This window comes from Physeter macrocephalus, chromosome 19 (assembly GCF_002837175.3).
Source record: "Physeter macrocephalus isolate SW-GA chromosome 19, ASM283717v5, whole genome shotgun sequence".
Taxonomy (NCBI): Eukaryota; Metazoa; Chordata; class Mammalia; order Artiodactyla; family Physeteridae; genus Physeter; species Physeter macrocephalus.
The window spans coordinates 39,717,607-39,735,802 of record NC_041232.1 but is presented as its reverse complement, the minus strand read 5'-3'; the positions used below and the strand labels follow the sequence as shown (position 1 = coordinate 39,735,802).

At 41.5% G+C, this 18,196-nt stretch overlaps 1 long non-coding RNA gene across 1 annotated transcript in view; it reads left to right on the top strand.

The window, feature by feature from the left end:
• The first annotated feature begins 216 nt into the window (after positions 1-216).
• The window catches only part of LOC114484393 (uncharacterized), a 231,349-nt gene continuing 213,369 nt past the window's right edge, over positions 217-18,196 (top strand). The window contains exon 1 of the long non-coding RNA XR_003677239.2: positions 217-258. This is a non-coding gene — a long non-coding RNA (uncharacterized lncRNA). The remainder of the gene's footprint in view (positions 259-18,196) is intronic.

The following is an 18,196-nucleotide window of genomic DNA, read 5'->3' as shown; positions in this document are numbered from 1 at the left end:
ACAAAGGTGTTCAGACTGTCTAGCCAGGGGCATGGAGGGAAGTAGCAGGTTTAGACCACAGTGGTTGAAGTGACTACTTTCTAGATCAGGGGTCCCCAACCCCTGGGCCATGGACTGGTACCGGTCTGCAGCCTGTGAGGAAACGGGCTGCACAGCAGGAGGTGAGCAGCGGGCGAGTGAGTGAAGCTTCATCTGTATTTACAGCTGCTCAGCATTGCTCGCATTACCGCCTGAGCTCCATCTGCTGTCAGCATTATGGTGAGTTGTATAATTATTTCATTATATATTACAATGTAATAATAATAGAAATAAAGTGCACAATAAATGTAATGCACTTGAATCATCCCGAAAACATTCCCCAACACCGTCCATGGAAAAATTGTCTTCCACAAAACCGGTCTCTGGTGCCAAAAAGGTTGGGGACTGCTGTTCTAGATGGAATGGGATGGAAGGACAGCAATGTTAAGTGACTTCCGTAAGGTCGCCTGTTGAATGCGTGGCTGAGTTAGGAGCTGACTATGAAGATCCCTCTCTCTTCTCCAGAGCAGTGGTTCTCTGACTTGAGCATCAGAACCACCCCGAGGCTCCTTAAAACACAGATTGCTGGGTCCTACTGCCAGAGATTCTGGATCAGCAGGTCTGGGCTGTGGCCATAGATTCTGCATTTCTAAGAAGTTTGTGAGTGGTGGTGATGCTGCTGACTCGGGGACCACACCCCAAGAACTGCTGCATTGGATAAGCCATTCTTATCATATCTGGGAGCAGTTGAGCCTTCTCTTATTTTACAAAGCTTTCCAGCAGCTTCTGTTTCTCACTCTGATGAACAGATTTAAAGTGTTACAGAACCTTTATTTTCCTTCTGGGTAGCAAGCTTTAGCACATCTCAGAGCGGCATTCCACTTTGGCATTACTAATTTTTGACATGAAATCAGTCCAAATGTGATAAATACACCAATAACTGGTGTGTTAAACAGCCTATCTGTAATGAGGCTCTGGCCCCAGTGCTTCTTGCTCCCAAGAATGAATACATGGTCACTGGGCCATTTTCTCAAGCAAGCTCTTTACCAGCTCCCCATGGCATCGCCACACTCTGCTTCAATCCCTCCTGTTTTCCTGATATGTGCAGTCACATTTTAACGGCCAAAATGGCTTTGAAGCTTTCCCTGCACAGCCAATTTTCACTCTCAGTGCAGGGCATCTCCTGTCCTTCAGCAAGGAGTCTACTTCAGTAATAAGTTTTCACACGAGTCCAGAACTCAGATGTGTTTTGACCTTTGTCCTGATGGCAGCGCCTTAATGTCGGCACCAGAAGTAGATTTGTCACGGAGCTTTTCTGATGAGACAGGCTCTCCAAACTAAGCGAGGCTGATGGCAGATTTTGTCAGCGAGATGAGATGTTGCCCACAGCTAGTCAGCTGGCTGAAATTTTTGGTGCTAATGGCAGGGTTTCATTGAGAGATGTGTTTAGCAGAGTCACAGCTAATATGATTCTAGATCCTCCCAGGAAAATGGTGAGCTTATAAACCATAGAGCACTGATATTAAGGCAGCTGTTTTACACTAGCCCCAAATTCATGACTAAGATTCCTTAATGAATTCTTTGGGGTAGGGGATATAGAAGCCAGCCAAGCAAACTGTTCAACTGTAATATCAAAAGCTTGGAAAAAAACTTAAAAAGTCTTAAATGTATTACACTTATCTCCTGAATTCTGAACAATACCGACATCAGTTTAAGTGCTTCGGTTGATTGTAATCCAAGAGAAATATTATACCTCTTGGCTTTGCCCCGGGCAAACTTTTCACTGAAGTCATTCGTTTTGCTTTTTGTTATGGTTACCTAACTTCAATCAGAATGCAGCAGGCTACCAAAAATGTGAGGCAGAGACTTCCAGTTCCCAACATTTCTCTGCTTTGGAAATAGGATGGACTCCACTGTCTTTTTCTGAATTTGGTCTTTATTTTAGAGATGTAAGAAAGACCTGATTAGACACGGGAGGGGACTCGAATGTCAGCTTTGAGTGAAGGACAGTGTGTCTCACAACACACACATGCCTGGATTACTAACTTGGCTGGCCGCCTGGAAATATTGGCACCACCCATCTGCTTCTCCCGTTTTCTCAGAGGAAAGCCCTAGGACAGTGAGTCTCAACAACAGCTCCTGTTCCCAGCTGGAAACTTGTCAAGTCTTCCAGTTCCAGAGCCAAAATATTATATTATTTTAAACTTTATAGGGTACACTATAATCATGTGGCTCTTAGATATTTTCAACTATAATGAATTTGGTCCAGGAATCATCCTTATGAGAGCTCATTTACCATAGGCAGTTTTGTACTTAACTAGTAACTCAGACCCATGACAAGGACTCGTGAGAAAGTAAATTTTCTTTGCTTTCTTTTTGTTTCCATGGGAAGATGTTTCTAGAGCCCATCTTGGTGGGTTCATTCATTCATTCATTCATTCATTCATATATTAAGTTATGTGTGTTACAGGTGCCTGGCATGGTGCTGGGAAGTCACTGATGAAAGGTAATCTTATCTTCTGAATTGGAGTTAGATGTGTAGACAAATAATTTTAAAGTAGGATGATACACGCACAGTAGATACTTATATTACTTATGGGAGCACAGGAGATAGGAAATACTGTCTTAAGAGGTCAGGAAGGTGACATTTGATCAGAGCCTGGAAGATGAGAAGGTGTTTACTAGGAAGAGAAGAAGTGAAAAGATATCTAAGCAAAGGACATGATATATACATGGCAGAGACAAATTGTACTCACTAACTGTCCTGTGCTACCCTGTGTTTCTCAGCTTGCTTGCAGTTGGATTGGATTCATGAGATTGAATCTTAGTGAATGGGATTGCAAGTAGAAATGATGCATTACTTATTATCCTAGGCACCTAAGACTTGTGGTGCCTCTTCTGTTTCTCTTTTGTCCTGCTGTCACATACTTGGTAGTAACGTGTTGGAATGGATGAGTCACAAGATGGAGTAACCTGGGATCTCTAAGACACTGGACGGAGGAGAGCCTCCTCAGACCGGCATCCTGCTTCATCTGAGAGAGAAACATTTTACTGTATTAAGCCTGTCTTTTGTGGTGGTTGGCATTAATTACTCTGACTAATGTAGTATGGGAAAAGATGTGGAGAGTAGTAGAGTCTGGCATATCTAGAGAATGTTTGACACTTCAGTAGAGCTGCAGGTTAGCATATGGAGGAAAGACTTTATGAGTGGGTTGGAACCAGACAGGGATTGTTTCGTAAGCCATGATGAAGAGATTGGATTTCATTCTTGAAGGGACTATGAGACATGGGAAGTGTTTATGCAGGATAGTCATGTAATCAGAATTGAATTTTGGAGATAAAACTATGGTGGAGTGCAAAAGATAAATCAGAGTAGGTAAAAAGCAGGCCAGAAATCAGTTAGAAGTTACTACAATAGTCTGGGTAAGAGATGGTGAGGGCCCAGGCTATGGCAATTTTTTTTTTTTTTTTTTTTGTATTTTTGCACCAAATTACTTTGGTTAAGAAGGGATGTTGCCTTGCTTTACAGGTTAGACCATGGGTCAGCAAACTATTGCTTTTCTGTTTTTGTTAATCAAGTTTAATTGGAGTGGAATGACGCCCATTCGTGTATGTATTATCTATGGCTGCTTTTACCCTATAATGACAGTGTTGAGTAGTTGTGACAGGGGCTGAAGGCCCCATAAGGCCTAAATTATCTATTACCTGGATCTTTAAGAAAAAATTCACCCATCCCTGGGTTAGACTGTATAGCTAGGCATCAGTTGAACCACCATGCTTGTTCAGAGATGCCTGTACCTGGCTCCTTGTGTCAAGGACTAGTTTGTACCAACTAAGTTCGTATCTGTTATTACACACCTGTTTAGCTCCCCTGTGTAGCAACGTAGTAGTATTGGGAAGTAACCTTGTCTCCTCTCCATCCCTCTCACTAGTGGGTTTCCATAGGAATAATCGATACATGTGAATGGTCAGATAGCAAGGGTGTAATATCCACTCTTTCACTAATGGAAGCTGTTTCACGTAGCTTACAGGTGGCTACATATGTATGGCTTCTCTTAATTCTGGACTTTGTGCTCAACAGGGGGTGAATTGAGCCATAGTTTTTTAAGTGACTGCCTAGTAAATTATCTACTCTGTTGTCCCAAATTTCCCATGTAAAGAGTCTAAAATCCAGACTTCATGGGATGGTGTAGAAAGCCTGTTTTGGCCTCTGGTCATGTGTACGAACATGCACACATAAGGGTGACATACACCATGTACAATTATACACCTAGCTTTTAAAATTTAACTATGTGTCTTGGAGCTTGCTCCTTTTTAGTAAATATTGGGCTGCCTCATTCTTTGTACTGTAAAATAATTGGTATTTTCATCTTTGACTCTTACATTGATTTAGATCTGAGAATAGAGCGGATGTGCAAGTTAGTAGCCTCCACAAATCGCTATGTAGGATGTAAAGTCTGGAAACTTCAAGAACGGATACTGGACATCCATTCAGGAACCTAAATATTGCTCAAGGAGATTAAGGATGCTGGTGCGGTCTGGAAGAGGTCTTTGGAAAGGGTGGGTCTCTCAGGTTTCTGTTTACTATCTGTGACATCTTTACTGCTGGTAGTCACAGCTGTGTGGCTATTTTTATCAGGCACAAACTATGGTAGCTGGGTTGCTGTTTTTGACCTTAGCAGCTGCACTAGGTATAAAATAAAAGCATCTTTGGGTTTGTACAGGTTTTTTGGCATTGATAAGTGGAAACATCTTTGTTCTCTTGACATGTTTCTCTGCAGGCCAGGATTTAGGAACACTGGGGTGTATGGTTCCTGCCTTTAAATTGTAAAGGGATTGGGAGCAGTCATTGATTGGCTATCTCAGATCCTGTTCTTTAACTTGTTTTGCCCTGTAACCAGTTCTAGGGTCAAAGTGGGGGCAGTGGCAAGACCATCCCCTTGGTATCATGGGGTTTGTTCATGAGCTGTTGAAGCCAGTGCTCCTTCCTTACCCAGCTTGGTCTGAAATTGACTTTCTTTTGTTAAGTAGGTAACCTCCTGTTATGGTTGTAGATTTCATGAGCCCAGCCTGTAGTTCAGACACAGGCAGAATTTTGTTAGTTGATCTGTAAAGAGGAATGGGAGGTCATCCTCTTAAGTTAGGTGGAAGAAAAACTCAATGGAATTAATAGAATTATTGTAATCCAATCGTTTTAATAAGAAAAAATTAAGAAAACCTTATGTAGATTGCTGGGAATCAGGTTTGCTGAGACTCTCCTGGAGGAACTGGGTAGGATTCAAAGCAGAGGCTTTCATATGAAGTAGGAGCAATAGCCATTTTGATTAGACTCACGGAAGAAGAGAAGAATTTCCTTAAAAAAAAGATTGAGGTTGAACAGCCTAAGCTACAGAGATAGGAAAGGGAAAATGAGATCTACTAGATCATAAGGAAAGGTTGGGATCTTGGAGGCCAGGTAAGTGAGATCTGAAAGGAGGAAAGATGTTGAGATCCTGGAGGCCAGTTGTTTAATTGTTTTCAAATTCTCCTCTGCAGGCTTGATACCCCCCTAAATCCCACCATATATTTGATGATTCAGTCATCCCTTTTTTGTGGAGAAAGAAAGAAGTGCTACGCTGGGACAGGTAGCTATTGTTCTCAAGTTAAGTCACATCAAAATTTGTGTGTATTTTTCCCAGAAGAGAAATTGTATATCATTACAACATATAAACTGTATAATGTTGGCCATGTATTCAAAAACTGTGGTAGTTTGATCTTTGAGGTCAGTCTATAAAACCTACCTCAAATGATTGACTGTCATCATTGCTAATCATTTCTAGCCCAAGAAATTTTATTAAGAGGACCAAAGCACATCCACCTGCTGCCCTACTTTGTAGCAGTGGTCTGGTTGTATGTAGACCAGGCGTCCATGCCTGCTCCCCTCAAAGAACAGGGAGTTCAGGCTGTGTGGGTGTTTGAAAGAATTCATCTCACAAGCAAAAGGCCAAAACCCATGAGTAATATTGAAATGTTGAGTAGTCTGTGTAGAGTCAAGGACAAATGTTGGTAACAAACCATGTATTGACTGGTCTCTGAGTCAGTCAACGGTTCAGACCTATAGAGACTGGTCTGTGGTCTCTGTGTCTCCTAGTTTTCTGAAACGTCTGCGTCCTTGACTATTTTAAAAGAAACACAGTTGGGTCTTGTTCAAAGATGTTGGCAAGCACCTGAAATACCAGGCTAGACTGTTAAAAAGGGGAAAAGGAAACATAGCCATGCATATTGCTTGTCACAGGGGGACTAAGAGAGTTACTACATCAGAAAAGTGACCAGGGTATAAAGATATTCAACAGAGGAGGATGGGCAAGATGGGGAGAACCCCCAGGGAGCCAGAAGCCCTTATTGTGAGAGGCTTCTTAACGCCATGGAGAAGGAGTCAAAATAAAAGCTGTGGGGAAGCCTGGAGACTGGGATGGCAATGCTAGACTTTTTTGGATGGATTTGATATTGGAAGACTAGGGAGATGAGAACTGAAAATTTTAATCAGAATTAGATGAGTTTTGGGGTAGCACAGAAATTGTAGGTGGGAATGCAGCTGTTGTTTTTCCCTCCAGGGAAAGTTCCTGGGAAGTTTATGGAAGGATAAGAGAGAAGAGATAGGGAGGGGGAGGCACACTAATTGGGAATAAGTGGTGAAACAATAGATTGTTTGTCGTCCTGGGTTAATTGTTGTCTTGTGGGGAGGTATTTCCTGATGCAGGATTATCCAGTTTAGGAAACAGAGGCTAGGCAAGATTAGTTTGAGCAGTGGATGCTTTGTTTTCAGACTGACCAAGAAATCCTTGACTTTATTTCTTTTTATGGGGGCTCCAAGAAAATATGCAAGAATATGTAAGAAAGATAAATATCTGGGCTAGAGAGAAAAGGGAAAAGAAAAGGAAAGAAGGCTCTGGGATTTAGTCCTACACATGAAAGAGGAGGAATGGTTTCAGCTTAAAAACTAGGTTAAGTTGGGGAAGGCTCAGCTTGACTGCCTACTGCAATGAGCAGGAGGACAACAGAGGGAGACGGAACACTAGGGGCCTATCCTGTTATTACCAATGGACGGAGGAGAAAGGCATGTTTCTATGTTGCTGAAATAGTAAATATTATTCTCCCTTTGGATCTCAAGATGTGTGTTGGCTTCAAGCTACGAGCAGTAGAAAGCCTGATTTGGCCGTGAATCAAGCAGGCTTCCCTAATCCAGTTTCACCATTTGCAAAAATAATATTTGGATGCATTTGGAGGTCTGAGTCTGCACCTCAGTTTGCTTAGAACTCAGTGTAGAGAGTGATAAATTAGATTAAAAAATACCCAGACTTTCTGTGTGATGGGCTCTGCCCTAAATTCTCTACAGGCATCGTTTTATTTAAACTTCTTCAAAGCTGTCCAATGAATAGGAGTTTCCCTCAGAGCCTTATACTGAGGGATTTATGAGATTAATATGACATCACTGGTGACCACTTGCTTAAGATGGGTGTCTTTCAGATTACTCCACTGCAGTGTTACTCTTTTCCCCTTTTCATACTCCATTTGTTAGAGGCTGAATGTTTGTGGCCCACCTCCAATTTCATATGTTGAAATCCTAACCCCCAATGTGATGGGATTAGGAGATGAGGCCCTTGGGAGGTGATTAGGTCATGAGGGCAGAGTCCTTATGGTTGTGATTACTGCTGTCATAAAAGAGACCCCAGAGAGCTCACTGGGTGAGGATACAAGTTTGCAGCCCAGAAGAGGGCTCTCATCAGAACTCGACCATGCTGACACCCTGACCTTGGACTTCCAGCCTCCAGAACTGTGAGAAGTAAATTTCTGATAAACATCAGAAATAAGCCACCTAGTCTATGGTTCTTGGTTATAGAAGCTGGAATGGACTAAGACCCCCTTACAGATGAAGAATGTGAGGCCCAGAGAGCTTCAGTAATTTAAGTGTTGAAATTTGAATTAGAATGTAGGTTGCACAATTCCAGAGTTTGTACTCTTAACTGCCTCCATTAAATCACTTTGCTGAAGTGCTATTAGCTTGAACCCAGGGGTCTGTTCTGAGATGGGGCCTTCTATATAGACACCCAACTGTCTGTTGGTTTCTTCTCTTCTTGGGGGTTTTTTTTGAGAGGATCCGTAGGTAGTACTGCTTAAATGTGCTCCTTCTACGCCAAACCTCCATCCCAACATGGACTTTCTTGAAAATAATCATCAGGAGCTACTTGGCATGGTTGTTCCTTTCAAAATCACAGGCTCATTAGAGTGGAAAATAAGAGTCTAAAAAAAATCAAACCTGCATTGTGATCCTCTTTTATGAGGCTGTGTTTTATAGCTGACATTGAGGCTTGTGAGGTCCAGAATATAGCAGACGAAACGATGTGACCAAGACCTCCTTATTTCCTGGCATCAGGAGAGTGATGATTGGGACAGAGTATCTCAGGAGAAAGAACTGCCTGCCACATAAGGCATCCATCCACTCAGTCATTCATTCAGTCAATCAGCTGGTCATGCAACCAACTCTGAGCATCTTTTGTGCTAGATTCTGAGGATAGAAGATGGAAGACCATAGTGATAATGATAATGACAGTAATAGTAACAACAGCAGCTAACATTTACTGGAGGCTTATTTTGTACCAGGCAGTTGTGCTAAGAGATTTCACATGCATTAGTATAATCCCCACTTAATGCATAGAGTGGGTTGTAACTTGCCCAAAGTCACACAGCTTTGTAAATGGTAGAAATGAATAAGAACTTTACTTCTTCTTGAGGAATTCATAAAGTGTAGACTGACATGTGAAAAAAATTTCAATGAACAGTACATTTTTGGAAATAAAGAGCATAGAAGGACTTTAAAAAAAAATAAAGTCCTTTATGTTTAATATCCATCGTGTTTACCAAGAGTCAACACTCTCGGACCTCTTTCTTAGACTCTGCAGGATAGATGTCCCCTCCCCCCACCTCCCACCCCTAGTTCACCTGGGAATTTTTATTGTTATCGGTGATACAGTGGCTTGAATTGCCCATTGAGTTCCAAGCTCACGCCCGGGTGTCCTGGACTGGGAAATAGACCCATCCCAGCACACCTTGCTAATCTGGACTAGGTAGTCTGGCTGCATGGGGAGAAGAAATGGAGTGACTGTTTACTGTCTCCTATGTGCCACGAATATCCATTACTGTGTCTCCCTGCACAGATCAGAGATGCTGCAGCTGCTAAGAGGGCTGCAGGCAACTCCCAATGTAACCTCTCTTAATCGGCACAATAGCATTTGGCTGTCTCTTTCCTGGTTTGCCTGGCCTGACGGGGTCAAGGCACAAGTGGCATCCTTCTCCCTGAATCTCTTTTAATTAGTTGCTTAATAGCCACCGTTCTTCTTCTTGTTTCCTTGCTGCCTTCGGGAGCCTTGATTCCTGTAAGGCAGCATATACTGGGTCCAGCCTCAGTGGTAGGTGTAGCCCAATATGTTTCCATATCCCTGGACTGGGCAAACCAGCCTCCTGTTTGCACACGTGGGGCAGATATACCTGCACATTGATTGCTAAGTACTCATTTGCCCACCGTGGGCCTCTGAAATCACAAATATGGAGGTGGGATGGCAGCACGTGGGTGGATGAGGGGTGGGTTGTTGTGTGCTGCCCTGTGACAAGTGCCCACATTGTGTCTGCTTTTGAATGTGAGGTCCTGGAGATAATGACACCTCTCCATTAAATGGCAGTTTTGCTCTCAGTAGCTTTGCCCTATTGTCCAGGCCACTTGACTTGTCAAGCAGAGAGGAGAGGGTGTGTGGGAAAGGAAAATTCCGTCCCCGCTCACAGGGAGAGAAGCCTGCTCGCATTCTGAGGGGCCCTCAACTCTTCAGAGCTGGCTCGGCCTATCTCTAGACGTAATCAGATGCAAATAAAACAAAGCCTTGGAGCTCTGGCTGTGCAGTGTTCTCTATCTGCCCCGTGAGTCACTGTGCCCATAGTAATGGCTTGCCTTGGAAGCCGCTATCAAGTGTGTGCATGTTTTTCTTTTTGAGAGATGACAGTTCCCAAGTGAAAGGACACTTCAGCTCTGATAAAACTTTCCTTCTATTGTCTGAGTTGTGTGTTTGTTTTCTGGCAAAGCCCCCTGCTGCCTGAGCATGGTGTGCTGTGAAACATTTTCCATTTTTCTACAGCAAGGCCAGCCAGGGTCTTTGGGGGGTTCTTACTAGTATTGCCTGAAGCGAATACCACAGCTCAATAGCAATTTAATATTGTAATCAGGGAGCAAACTGTGCAGTTTTGGCACATTGTGATAATTATTAACTACATCTATTAGTGTTACGGTTCTAGTAACTAATATTTACAAAAGGTTCCCTGTGTAGGGGAGACCTTGCCCAGACACAAATGTCTGAGGTATTCCTAAGTGATTGTCAGGGGTCCTTTGAACCAATGTTCATGTTCACTGTATAAAGATAAAGCATCAATCCCGAGAAATCAGACTTCAAAAGGCCTGCTTCACGAGTAACAAATTCTCAGTGTGTAAGCGTATGCTGAGGTTTGGAACATTTTGTGAGTTTTGGGGAAAGTTTTCCTTGGGAAAAAAATTCGAGAGATAAGTTGAGCAAGAGAGAGAGAGAGGGGCTTCCCTGGTGGCGCAGTGGTTGAGGGTCCGCCTGCTGATGCAGGGGATACGGGTTCGTGCCCCGGTCTGGGAGGATCCCACGTGCCGCGGAGCGGCTGGACCCGTGAGCCATGGCCACTGAGCCTGCGCGTCCGGAGCCTGTGCTCCGCAACGGGAGAGGGCCCGTGAGCCATGGCCGCGGAGCCTGTGCTCCGCAACGGGAGAGGCCACAACAGTGAGAGGCCCGCGTACTGAAAAAAAAAAAAAAAAAAAGAGAGAGAGAGCATTGGAAGATAAAATTGAAAGGAAATATTTAACTGGTATCACCCAGGAAAAGTCGAAAGCATGCTCCCCTTTATGTGGCAGTAAGGTAGCTTTGGAATATCAGTGTTTCGATTCTCTGGGTGTGTTAACTGGGTGCAGTGAGTGTTGGTGAGTGGCTTTTGAGGGTGGGATGCAGTTGCATGCTACCATCTCTACCCTTTAGCACAGATATTCAACAAATTCAGTTACCCAGGGTCAATGAAGCTGATAAAGGCAGAAGCCTTCTTTAAACCCCATAATTCTACCATTGCTCAAAAGATATTCCCAGACAATACCAGTGCCTCATATCTGTCATTTACAAAATAGCATCATATGTATTTTCCCTGAATCTTCCTCAGAAGATGTATTTGATGAACAGAGTTCATTGCTAAGTAGTATTCTGGGTAAAAAAAAATGGAAGGATTTTATGAATTTCAGAGAATTGTTCATTCACAAATTTGTTCATTTTTTCATTATTCTTTTATTGTGCACCTAGTCTGGTATTGTTCTAGGGACTGAGGATACAGACAGTCCCCTGCTCCCAGGAAGCAGGGAGGAGACCCAAAATTTGTAAATGAATGAATAAATAAATACAAAATAATTACATAGCAATAACTACTATAAAGGAATAAAGCAGCATTGGAGAGTGACTACAAGCTGGTCATGGAAGTCCTCTCTGGACAGATATTTGACCAGAAACCCGAAATGAGAACAAACTAGCCATACCCCTTATTGGAAAATGCTTCTTGAAAATCATTGATTTGTTATTCCATGGTGTTGGGTTTTTAATCTGTAATCTGTGGAACTCTTGGGCAGTGTTTCTTGAAGTGTGTTTTAAGGACCATTTGCATCAGAATAACCCTGGGTATTTGCTTAAAACACAAATTCCTGGGCTCCATTCTAGACCTACTTAGAATTTCTGGGGTGGGGCCTTGGAATCTGCATTTTAAAGCACTGCAGTGGGATTGATGAGCCCTCTCTAGCTGTACACAAAATGTGTAATGCATGCTATATGTCAGATCTCAAGAGACTTCTCTCTTCCTCTCTCAGAAAAGTTAAGGAGCAGGAAAGGAATATAGCCTTTCCTATGTCTCATTCCATCTGTAGAGAGAAGGAATTTAGATATGGGTCGCGGACAACATAGAGTCTCCAGGAACTCATAGTAATTTGCTAGAGTAGGGGTATTGTTTTTATGGGAGGAGGCAAGTTGTTCAAAATTTTCTTTTCAGTATCATGTAGGGCTAGATCAGGAGGATCCAGGAACATCAGTGTGAAGGTTGTGTGGAGGTCAGAAGTAATGGGTTAAAGGCCAGTCTTAGGCCTGGACCTCAGAAAGAAAAACACTCTTTTCCCTTCCTTGTGGTTGGCTGGTTGGTAACACAGGTCTTGGGATGCCTTCTGCTGAGGAAATAACTTCTCTTTCCCTGGCAAGGCCAAACAAGACCAAGTGGAGTCCAGAAGTGGAAACTCACAGAATGGATGACTCCGGTTGGCTTTAGTCTCGACTTGAGCTGCACAATACAGGGAAGACATCTGATTTCCCCTTCTAATCCCTTTGCAGCCATTGGTCATCAATCACAGCAGTTTCTTGCTTCATAATCAATCTAAATGGATGCTCCAGGCACCTATTACCAAAGATCGTTATTAACATGAAACTAGTTGCCATCTCTGGGTCTTAAGGACACAGGCAACAGGGTTCTTTGAGGGTTAGTCATAAACCAGCTGCAGTCTTCATTCATTCATTCAACAAGTATTTATTGGGATTTACTATATGTCACATTATGCTTGCTGGGGATATAGCAGTGAATAAAATAAACAAAATGCTTGCTTTCTTCCAGTTTGTGTTCTAGTAGGGTGAGATAGACAATAAACAAATAAAGAAGTAAATATACACATAATGTTAGGGAGTGGAAAGTGCTATGAAGAGCAGTAAAACAGAGTAGGTGGGATGAAGGGTATCAGGTTATTTTTTCAGAGACAACTTCTCCATGGAAGTGACATTTAAGTACAGACCTGAATGAAATGAGGCAGTGAGTCCTGTGGATATCTCCATGGCCGAAGACCAGAAAGAGATTTCTTGTTGAAATGCTAACCATTAATAACAGTGTGAAATTGCCTAGAAAAACATCTGGGCTATGCATTTCTTAGAAACCAAGCAACAGAGAGGTCAGCATACTGAGGAGGCAGAGCTTCAAGATGATGATCACTCCATCTTCAGGCATAACCAAATCACGGGAGCAGTGAGATAAGCGTCTAGACTCGAGATGCTCTGTGATTAATTGAGTGTGAACTAGCCATGAGTCATCTTTAGTTATATAATTGAGTGTTTGCTGTGTGCCTGGCATTGTTCTCAGTACCTCACATGTGTTGACTTTATTTATCACAATACTTTGAGGTAGGTTATTATCAGCTCCACTTTACAGATAAGGAGAGTGAAGCACAGAGAGGTTAAGTTATTTGCTCAAAATTAGGTACCGGTAAACGGCAGAGGGATCTGAGCCCAGGTAATCTGACTCCAGAACGCTGTGTTACCTGCCTCTCGGTTTTCCTGCGTGATGCGAAAATATATTGGAGCTTTAGTCTTTATGTTTTTATTTTTGTATTTTATGATTTATGACTTGTCCTCTGGTTTGTTGCAGGTAAAAGCAGCTGCTTTTCCTTGAGATTTAGGTTTGTGATGGCAGAAGACAGACTTAATATTCTGTCTATTTGACTTTCAGTAGAGACTCTTGAAATTCAAAAAAGGAGGAAAGTTGAGGATGAATTTTCTACCATCACAATAGATTGGAAGACGAATACAGGAAAAACCAGATCCTGTGGAGGAATTGTGTGGGGGCGGTGGAGTGGGGGGCAGAGCTGAGAAGGCAGGGCTGGAAATGGGGACAGGTCCATGGTGAGATTATTGAGATATTGCTGAGTGCCATCAGTGGCATTACCAGAGAAGCCCCTGGAAGCAGAGCCAATCCTGCAGAAGGTTCGTTGCATGTTAGAGAGCATAACCAATGGCCCGAGTAGAGGAACTGGAAAGAACTGGGCTTACTCTTCTTGGGACTGTCAGGTGAGGGTCATCTACTGCCAGCTGCCTGCATGTTGCCTATGCATCATTCAGTAGAAAGGGGTGTACCTGTGCCCAGAGAATTTGTTGAATTTCACTCGAACGGCCTAAGGGGACGGTCTCCCTGTCCTGAACTCTGAGTGACCTAGAGGCAATGGTGATATAGAAGGGAAAGCACAAGTACTGATATTTGATGAAGTATGGGCAGGTATGTGTGAGTGAGGGCTGGTATGGTGAAAAGTAGTGCATTGCAATTACATAAGCCAGTATCATCTGTGAGAGATGAAGGATCAATTCCCTGACATGACATCACATGGCAGAAAGAAGCAGTTGTAGGTATTTATGTTCTGGGGATATGGAAAACTTAGAGGAAAGGTTGGAATTCCAAGAGCTACTTAATTTCTGCAGTCATGGAAAGTAGATTCTCAATAAGTATAAAAAAAGATCTCGTTTCATTGTTTTGTTTGTTTATTGAGTGTCTTATTCTCACTGGAGAAGCTCCATTGTTAAGCATAGGGCCTAGGATCTAGTAGACATTAAATAATATTTGTTAAATGGTTGAAGGCTGAGCTCTATATTAGTGAATGAAAATACTCAAAAATACTTTTAAAAATTTAAAGGTTTCTTCACTAGATGTTACTTTTCTAGGTCGCTTGTTATAAATCCTGTTTCTTTTTGGAGAGTTATTCACTGTACAAAAATCAGTAGCATTTCTGAATACGAGAGATAGTACTTTTACTTTTCAGTTAGAAAGTGTAATCGTACAGGATACTTCATTTATAAGATCAGTGAAACTACAGAAAATATCTTAGAATAAAATGTTATTCATATGAATAACATTCATAACACCTTTTGGAAGAATCTTACGACCCAAACCATTGAAGGACATAAATGAAGACTGAATAGGATGAAATACAAACTTAATAAGATCTAGAAGATTGGTAAAAATAAAACTATCTTAACAATACCAAGTATTGATAAAGAGATGGTGAAATAGGAGTTTGCACATATAACTTGTGGGAAAGTAAAGTGATATAACCACTTTGGAGAGAAACTGGCATTATTGGAATAGTGATAAATTGGAAATAAACTAAATGTCCATATATGAATAGGGAAATGGGTAAATAAACTCTGCTGTATTTATTTATACAATGGATTAAAACCACACAGCAAATAAACATGAATAAACTAGATCTATATGTATCACATTGATTATATCTCAAAATATAATGTTAAATTTAAAAAATCAAGTTATGTAGAAATACATACAATCCAATGCCATATATGTGAACCAAAACACACAACATAATGTAACACATTCTTTATGATCAGCTATATACAGTTAAGGTAGTTAAAGTTTGAAAAGGCACACTGCACTCTTTCTAACGTGGGAGTGAAGGAAATGAGACTGGGGAGGGAAACAGAGGGACTTGGCCTATCAGGTGTGTTTCTTGTATATATAGAGAAATGTGAACGTTTAAAAATATTGTGTGATAGACACACAGATATTATTCTTTCTATTAAATAACTTTACAGAACTTTTTCAAATGAAAACACACACATACACAGATACCAAACCCATTGTAATTCTTTATAACTTAAAATTGGACTTGTTAGTTTTCTCTTTATGTAGCACATGGTGGATTAAGGTCCTTTGGCAAGGTCTCCTCCAAATGAAATAACAATTTACATAAATATATAAAATAGTATGATTGATTAGCAAGGTTAAAATAAAAAATATATACCTAGGGAAGGTAACAGAAAATAAGAAGAGATAGTCTTTAAATATTTTATTAGTCCCAAAAGATACTCAGAGAAAATTTTACTTTGTTATCGACAGAGAAATATCCCCTGTATGATCTCAAAAGACAAAAGCTGAGGTCAGTGTGAGAAGATGATAAGAAGAGAGATTCTGCATCAACATAAAAAAAAACAACTTCCTAATAGTGTTTTAACAGCACACCAGAATGCATGTCTTATTTATTTTTAACATATTAGAGTATAATTGCTTTACAGTGGTGTGTTAATTTCTGCTTTATAACAAAGTGAATCAGCTATACATATATATATGTCCCCATAACTCCTCCCTCTTGCATCTCCCTCCCCACCACCCCTCTAGGTGGTCACAAAGCACGAGCTGATCTCCCTGTGCTATGCATCTATTATTTACATCACAGTCCAGTGTAGGTTGAGTAACTGTCCTGAGCAGCACCCCCGAGTGGTTATTCAGGTGTCTGGTCTTCTTTCCTCTTGTGCTGCTACCTTACCAACATGTCATGACCGTGGATGTCAGCAAAGGGGAAAGAGAAAGCAGGAGGGTCATGCAGAGAGTTTTGGGTCCAGGCCAGAAAATGGTGGTCATCATTCCTTCCATCAGTAGATTGGCGCAACCCAATCCCATGACTTCAATTTAACTGCAAAGGAGCTGGGAAAGGCAGTCTTCCAGTATGGCAAGAAGAGAAAAAGGAAATGGGATATGAATACCTGGTATTGTCTCTTTCAGAGATGCTAAAGCAGAAGAGAGAGTAAAATGGTAGAGCTTTTTATTTTATTTTTTGCAATGTCCTCTTCATTCCCCTCATCCAGGGGGAAAGATAACAACAGCTATAAATTGCTGCCTGGAATAAGTCCCAGTTGTAATAGGAGGATAGAAGGCCAAAGAGACAACATAGAAAACTTAGAAAAACCTAATACGTTCAAGTCAGCAGGACCTGATGGCTTGCCCTGTAGGATACTGAATGTATTTTCAACTTTCATCTTAGGACTATTAGCCAGTGTTTCCCCCAAATCACAGAGGATTGGAAAAGCCCCTAAGGGTAGCAAAAGGGTAAATGAGGTGCCCATCTCCAAGAGAAAGACAGGAGGACCCTGGAAATTTCAGACATGTGAGCTTTTAACATCAATACCTGGGAAGATCTTGGAATAAATCATCAAATAATCAATTGGGTAGCACCTGAAAGAATATAAAATACTAAGTAGCAATCAGTAAATATTTGTAAAGAGCAAACAGTGCCAGGCCAGTTTAATTTCCTCCCATGATTATGAGAGGCTACATACACCAGGAGAATCAATAGATGGGATCTATCTCAATTTTAGTAAAGATTTTGATTTTTTTGAACCAGACATTGTCTTTGACATGTTAGAAGAGTATGTTCCCATTTACACTTCTGCTAGAGCCTGGACGGCTTCATCCCAAGGGGAGTTATCAATGGCCTGGTATCAATCTAAGGGGACATATTGAGTGCTGTGCCAGAGGTATTGGGGCCAGGATCTATCCTACTCAATAACTATATCGATGGCTTGGATGAAGGAATTAAGACTATGTGCATTAAATTTGCAGCTGGCACTAAATTAGGTGGGGTTGTTATCACTCTGCAAGACAGAAATAAAATTCAAAATGACCTTGACTCATTGAGAAAATGGCTCTACAAAAGTGGGGTAGATTTCAACAGGGACAAGTGTAAAGTGACACGGGTGCCCCCACAGCCCTAGAACAGTGCCTTGGGTATACTTGGCGCTCAGCAAATATCTTCAGTCTCTTCCTTGTGCGGTTGTTGTGAGGATCAGAGTGATAATGATGCGGAAGTGCTCTGTAAACCACAAAGTGCCTTATAAATGAGAAAGGTCTGCACCAGTGTGAGGAAAGTTATTATTAAAGGCAAGGAAATATGTCCTGTGAGGCACTGTGAAGGGAACTGAAGCTGTTTAAGCAAGAGAAGAGAAGAATCAGGGATGATTTCATGAGTGTCACCATTTTATGAAGGTATTGACAAGAGAGATGGTTTTCTCTTTTCTATTTGTGTCAAGGAAAAGGGGGCTCAAATGATACCAGATGGATTTCCATTAAATGTAAAGAAGAACTTTTTTATCTAGGTTGGGTCCACCTATGGGAGGTGCCCACCCTTCTCTTGCCTCACAGATGTTCCATTTGTTCAATGTTGACCTTTCTAGTTCATTGTAACTAAGAGTAGGGTCTCTGCAGGTCCACATTGTAACCCTGGTGTCTACGACAGGACTTGACATATAGAAGATGCACAAATAAATATTTGTTGAATGAGTGAATGTCAGGGGCATAAAATACTGGCTCAGATCTTCATTCACAGAGAACTTAAAAAATGGGAGTGATTAATAAATCAAAGACAAAATGATCTTTCCAACATTGATTTCATGATTCTACATATGTGAAAAAGAAGTGAAAATATTTATGATATATTCTCACCCCAGTCTTA